The 7,263-nt window shown below is 40.2% G+C and overlaps 1 protein-coding gene across 1 annotated transcript in view; it reads right to left on the reverse strand.

The window, feature by feature from the left end:
* The window catches only part of PPFIBP2 (PTPRF interacting protein, binding protein 2 (liprin beta 2)), a 70,306-nt gene that overhangs the window by 47,911 nt on the left and 15,132 nt on the right, over positions 1 to 7,263 (reverse strand). The gene's annotated exons all lie outside the window — the stretch shown is intronic.

Here is a 7,263-nt window from a genome sequence, read left to right on the forward strand (position 1 = left end):
TTGCAACACCAAGAGAAATACATATGCAACACAAGGCTCTGGCAAGAAGGGACGTCTCAAAGTGCTGCCTGTTACAGTGGTGTCCTCTAGTGCCTCCACACAGTAGTTATGAAGAGCTTTAATTTTTCCCAATGAACTCTAGCTTCCAGTGTGGGATCTCCTCCTAATTAAAACTTTAGCCTTAAACTGGGCAACTGACTGTTACACACACAAGGACAACTGCTTGGGCAGCGCCTATTAAGACCCAAATGCAGCTGTTCCTGTGGAATTTTTGTGATGGTCTCAGAACACTTATCTCCTTTTTTCCTTCAGATTCTACAAACTGACTCCTGCATTTAAGGAGCAGTAAAACAGCAGTTTGAAAGAAGCAGTGTCAAAGTTGCACATGATACTAATGATATACTCAAAGGACTCAAAGCCTGATGTTGTATAATGCCCTGAACAGTCATTCTTACAGGGACCTGCCTTGCTTAGTTATCTACCCACATTCCAAACAGGGAAAGTCACAGAGCTATGAAGAAATTTCTGCAAGGGATGTGGGATTTTATTATTCCAACCATTCTTGATCCTTTTGACCTGATGGAGCTCTTTATAGAACCTTCTATAACACAAAGAAGAGGGAAGGATATAAACCTAAACTTTCAATTTCCTTCATGTATTTATTACCTGTTCTTAATGCCACATAACAAGGAACACATGACAATTTTTAGACTATGCTACAAGCCTTCTACAGGTTCTAGGACACCTAAAATCACCAATAAATGTGATGAGAAAAGAACTGTCAGCTCCCAAAAGCAAACCATGCTACAGGAAGGGGAATTGGGTTTCTCTGTGGACAGAGGGTACTTATTCTATGCTGGTTGTTTTTATGCTGTCTTAAAGTTGGTGAGAGCAGCTATTTCTTGAATAGCTCCCACTATCTGGCAAAAGTCTTAGTACATCACCAATGGTCCATAAAAAAAACCCCAAATATAACAATTAATCCTCAATAGAGTGCACTTCCCTATGCATGACAGATTCTCTCATGGTTCAGCAACTGAAGGAGGAATTGGGGCTCTCTTGATATTAAGCTCCCTGCAACTTAAGGCATTTTTTCCCCCAGAAAACTTGTTAGCTCAGTATGGAGAGCAGCAAATACATCAAAGTTTATCTCACAGCATTGCACATCCCACAGCAGCACCACCACAGAACCTCAGGTTCCACAATTCATCCATTGCAAAACATTGGCCCTAAGACTTTAATTTCAGGCTTATTAAAGGGGAAACATATCTCTCTTAAAACATTTCACTACACGTTATCAGCTTGTGATTTTGTTCTTAACTACAAAAACTACAGAAAAACTATGTTACTGCACTTGCTAGTGCCTCAGTGTACCACCTGCAGCTAGCTTAGTATCCATTTCTCCTTTTAAAAGTATTAAAAAAGGACAAACATACCTTATTTCTGCCTTGTCATTTGTGCTGGATTTCCTGCAGAGGCCTCTGGATTTCTGTTAGTCATTCTTCCTGATTACAAGGTAAGTGTCTCAATTTTCTGCATCTTATCAGCTGCCAATGTTGACAGCATACATTCCACAGTCACATGCTCACGTTGAGCCTGTCACCTGCATGCTGAACTTTACATCCTGCTTGAGCTTTGGCCTGAAAGTTTCAGACACCAGCAAATCAACAGCCCTGGATTTGCTTAGAATGCTTTGCTATACCACTGGAAAAGCAGGATAGCTTCTCTGGGCAGAGGGAAAATAAAGGAAATCTGTTGCAATTGGAGGATTACTTCATCAAGTTCCCACTGTATGTTTTTCTGATTTTTCAGGAACTCTGTGTCTGTGTGTGGTTCTTCACTGACCACCAACTTCTGGTTCAGGGGAAAACTGCCAAACAAAACAAGTGAAAATCCCCCACTATCACTGCAGAACCACCACCCTTGGGTGCTGAGCATGAAGAGAGAAGGATCCAGCTATTGCTCCCTTCCCCCAGCCAACTCTGTTTGCTGCACTGCCGTCCCCAAACCCAAATGAACACACACATTTTGGCAATACAAATGCAATGCACTAATGTGTAAAGTGGACAAAGTTTATATACCCCACAAGCTGTATGAAAACCCATTAGGATTTCTCTGCCAGTTCTGTATTTCCCTAGAAAACTGCTGACAGCTGCTAGTACTGATAGAACTAAAACCCTTTGCAGAACACCAAAGGTGCTACCACATGAATGTCTGCTGATGCACCACCCTCTCAGCTAAGTGAGCCATTACTTTATCAGTCAGCATGTCAAATATTTCAAACAAGATTTCAAATCTCTTCCAAGCAGCAAACAGACTGAACATTTCAGCTTCGAAACTGCAAGTAGCAGAGTGTTTAAACAATTGGCTACACTTCTCCTGTCCTTCCATTGCAGACTTGTGAAGAGAGAGGAGAAAACACCCACAAATCCTCTTAGTACTATGGAGGGAAAGCAAATCTGTCTGGTGTATTCCCTTTTCTACCCAACACTAAGCTGAGGAAGCACAGAGTTGTTTGCTTTGCCACCACTGTCCCTCTTACTCAGCTGAGGCCCTGTGACCAGTCTAAAATGATACTTCTGAGTTTTGTTTTAGCAATTTTACTTATTTTTTTGTTAAGTTTGTGATGATACAAGTGTCTGTGATGTCACAGACCAGCACAAACGTGAAGTGTCACTCACATTCTTCTATTGCCACTGAATGGCTTGGGAAATTAGAGGGCAATGGAAGAAGAAGAGCAATGCTTCAGTCCAACAGGGCCAGGTCCCTAAAGCATAGCAGCTCTCTGCCTTTTCACCAATAACTTGTTGATCATCTAGGTTTCAAAACACATCAGCCTCTGGAAACACTAAAAGAACATACTTTTTAGCCTCTTAAGCAGAGATGAAATGACCAGCTATGCATCTTCCCAGCCCCATCAGACGAGTCCAGCTGAGGATGGACATGCAACAGAAGTTTACTCATTCCTGAGAATTAGTATCAACTTTTCCTACACCTCTTCCTCTGCGGGTTTTTTTTCCAGTCCTGGTGTTTAGGCTGCTTTGGAAATATAGGGATTAGGGCAAGATTTTATGAGGGAAAATTTTTTTTCAGCATGCCAATTCACACATGTCATTCTCATGCTGCAGAAAAATGTGAGAGCTTCAGACTGAAGAGAGAAAATATGAGAATACTTGTGTAGAAAGAAATTCAGGCCATTTGTGCAGAAGACAACAGAGGGAGAAATCTCTTTTCCATAGTGAGCAATGACTTCAGGAATCTAGATGAAGTATTTCCAGCAAGAAAATTTGTCTTAGAGTCTTAATTGTGACCAACTGATATTGCTTAAGTGACAGAGAAAGACAAAACTCTTGGACCAAAAGGAAAAAACAAACTGCATTCTGCAGATGAGCACATTTGCTTTCCATGTGATAATTTAAAAAAATAAACAATATCCTGGGAAACAGACAAGAAATAACATTATGTAGATATATAAACAAATAATCCTTTCCCAACATAAGACGAGCTCAATCCTAATGGCTTAATTCTTTGATTAAAATCTGCATTTCAGAATTAAACAGATTTAGATGGACATTAGTTCCAAGCCAGCATGGTTAACCCTTACCCTTAGTCCATGCTGGGGGAGGGGGAAGGTCATACTTCAAACAGGTGCTGACATCTCTGGAGCCATTCCCATCTGCAGGCTGTGTGAGATCACATATCTCCAAGCACTGCTGTGTCCTTTCTGGTTCCTGCTCAAGCAATAAGTATCTCTCTCCCCTTGGCTTGCATAAAGAATGTATTACTGATACTTAGATGAAGTTACTGTTTATTAATTCATCCACAGACATTTGCACATTCTTGGCAGTTTCAAACATTCCTTGCCATATACCAAAATACTTTTTCCAGCCCAAGTTTTACAAAAGCTCTGTCTCTTTTGCATGAAGCTTCTTTAGGAGAGAATGTAGATGCTAAGAAACTCGAGTACTAATTTTTCTGCATGAAAACTAAAAGACATTTTCTACTTAACAGAATCAAAATCACTTCTCCCACTTGTATGCAAGACACTGGTAGCTTCCCATAGAGTATTCCTCTATTTCCTCTGACAGCAACAAGGTGTGGATAGGTCACATAGCTGAGGATTGCACTCAAGGGCAAACTTCTCAATGTGTCAGTAGACTACCTTGAAATCTTGGAAAACTTAACACAAAAATACAGGCCCTGCTATTATAACAGGAATACCAACCTTCTTCCATGAGTTCTCTAAGCCTAAGGCCATAACACACTTCTGGTCACTGTAGTTTCAGGTGGCTCTGTTAAACATTACTGATCATTACAAGGGTGAAAGAAAATGCCAAAAGCTAAGCCCACTGTGTCATTTTAAGAAAGAGATCTAAATCAGCCCTACTTACTGCAAAGCTATTTTAAGCTTCTAATAGAATAGTTCATTATGTAGAGATGACTTTCCTACCTCTGCTGGCAGCTACTAAAGCCAGCAGTCACAGTCAGAGGTGGTAGGGTTGACTCCCAGACAGAATAACCACAGAACAATGGCAAAATGAGGCCTGGTTCAGAAAAATCCCATGCAAGCTCTGTCCACCTCCCTTCCACCAGCTCCAAGGCACTCTTTAGCATTCATCAATAGCTGCACCTATGAAGGACACTTCTCTGGTGTTCTGGTGTACTGAGAGTGGCTCTAACATGCTTGGGAAACCCTAAGAATCTTCCAGCTCAGGACTTCCTTGCATCATCAGCTCATTGCAAAGGAGCTCAAGCACAGTAGAGAACTGGGTCATACAACTTTCAACTCTGACTACTTCTCAGAAAACATAACCCATCTCATGTTTCAGGCTGGTAAAAATAAACATGAATGCTTACAGACTGAAAGCTTTTCTACACTGCCCCAAGCAGACTCTACTGCTCCACTGGCAGTTTAACACGAGTTAATACCACTTGGCAATGAGAAGATTCAGCTATATATAGCTCCACCATGACTCCCAACAGTTGAGTTCCACATCAGATCTACCAACAGAAATATACCGGCTTTAACTGGCATTGCTCAGAATATCATCCCTACCCACTCAGCTGTTGCTGAAAAATGCTATTGACACTTTGACAAAAGCCTGTTTTCAAGTACATGGAAGTGCCCTGCACTGCAGTCATTTTCTGCCTCTGTACTGGACAGATAATTCTGAGAAATGAACCTTAGACAAAAGTGAAATAGAGACCAGTGATTATGTTTCAGCAGAGCACTTTAACACATGCTTAAAAGAAAATTTTGAAGCAACTTCAAAACTTCACAAACTCCATTAAATCAGAATTCTGAACTGGGATTTACTGTTTTAATCCAAGCCCCTGTGAAGACACTGGGGAAAAACAATTCCTTGTTTTTAACACACAGAGGAAACAATTTCTTTTGAACATTTATCATGACCAAATAGCAATCAAGATTCTAAGAAACATCCTGTTTCTGCTAAAAGGTCTCTGTTTTACCACTAAAACACAGAGCATGTAAAGAAAAAAAAGAAACACCATCACATTACATTAACAAATTGTGTCTACTCAACATTCCTCTATTTCTTCTGCTCTTCTCCTCTTTCTGCTTCCTCAAATTTAGAATATTTAGAAATACTTTCAGAGTTAGACTTCCAAAAAAAACCACCCCACGATCAAGAAAATACTAATGAGTTTTCAAGAATCAGCATCTTAAGGGTCAGTGTATAAAGCTGCATGAGGAAGTGGCTTGCTTTAAATATAGATGTTCCACTAGGAGGAAGATCATGTTTTGCAGTCCTGAAAAATGAGGCTTTCATTCATGCTTTAGGAGCATTGTAAGAACACTAGTGTTCCCCTTTACCCAGAAAAGGGTTCCTAAAAGACATCTAGAATAAAAACCAGAATTCACAGTGTAGAAGTTCGTTTAGAGTTACAAAACTGTAACTTAATACATTGTCTCATAGCCCACAGAGCCAAACACAGACAGTTGTTACTGCAGCAGTTAATTTTTAATGCTGAAATTACTACCTGCTTTGTGATACGTCACATGGTCACTAGCAATACTGAAATATTTAACAAGGAGCATTGAGATGATCCACAAATTTCTTTTATATGAACTCTCCATGATAATCCCCAGGTCTTTTTGTTCTGTTTTCAAGGCCAAAGAATTTACAGTCATAAAGCCATATAAAAACACTCAGACTTCCACTGTGAGACAAAAGTTATTTCATACAATTCTGAAGTAGTTAAGAGTTTATAATTAATGATGCTTTCTTCCATTTTACATTTGTCAAAAGACTTGTGCAGTTACAGCAACTATAAAATCCCCATTCTATGAGACACAGTCATAATCTTTCTAAATTCAGTGCTCTGCCGAACCTAAATCATCTCTCTCAAAGCAGTGGCAGCACAGTTACTGTGCCTAGTTGTGCCTCACACTCAGGAACATGATCTGTTCATGCATCACAGACCACAGAAACACAGACAGGAGCCTTTTCAAAGCACACCTCCAGTCCCACAAATGGTGTTAGAGGAAACACCCAACCACCAATGATTCCATAAGACAAAGGAGGAAAACAGATGCTCTCAAAAGAGCAGACAAACCAAAGAACTTAACAGTTACCACTGGTTAGAAAAAAACAAAACCTGAATTGATCAAACCAGCAAACACAATTTGGTGATATTTGATGTCTAAAAAAATAAATACCTGCATTGATCAAACCACCAAACACAATTTGGTGATATTTGATGTCTGATAAATTCCATAGTTTGGTGCTATGGAATTAAGAAAGGCAAGACCAGCTCTAGTGTCTGTAATCATCACAGAAACTTCCTGACTGACCAGTAATACACCAAGGGACCTCAAAGCTGACCAAAAGCTAAACTGCACAGTCTGATTTATTTATACACTAGGTATAGTCCAGAACAAAAAGGCAAAGACCAAAGCTGCAAAGCTGCTTGAATTCTAAGGCCAAGGGACAATTTTCTGCAGAAGCTGTTTTTTCCCATGCGAGTACAACTGAGCTCTGGTTTCTAGATGTTGCTCCAATACAAACAGTACAAAGAAGGTTCAGCCACTTTGTGTCCTCTGACCTGCAATCCCAAACACTGCTGTGTGGGACCAGCAGAGCTAGCCATGCTGTGCCTCAGAGCTTTTGGGGCTGCCTGAGGTTATGAACATTGCTGATGTAAAAGGAACACTCAAGAAAATAATTAGGACTTTTATTCCATACTTGTTAACCCAAATGCCAGTTGTTCAATGTGGCTGTTTGATACTACCCAGCAGGA

Source organism: Acanthisitta chloris, unplaced genomic scaffold, assembly GCF_000695815.1.
Source record: "Acanthisitta chloris isolate BGI_N310 unplaced genomic scaffold, ASM69581v1 scaffold599, whole genome shotgun sequence".
NCBI lineage: Eukaryota > Metazoa > Chordata > Aves > Passeriformes > Acanthisittidae > Acanthisitta > Acanthisitta chloris.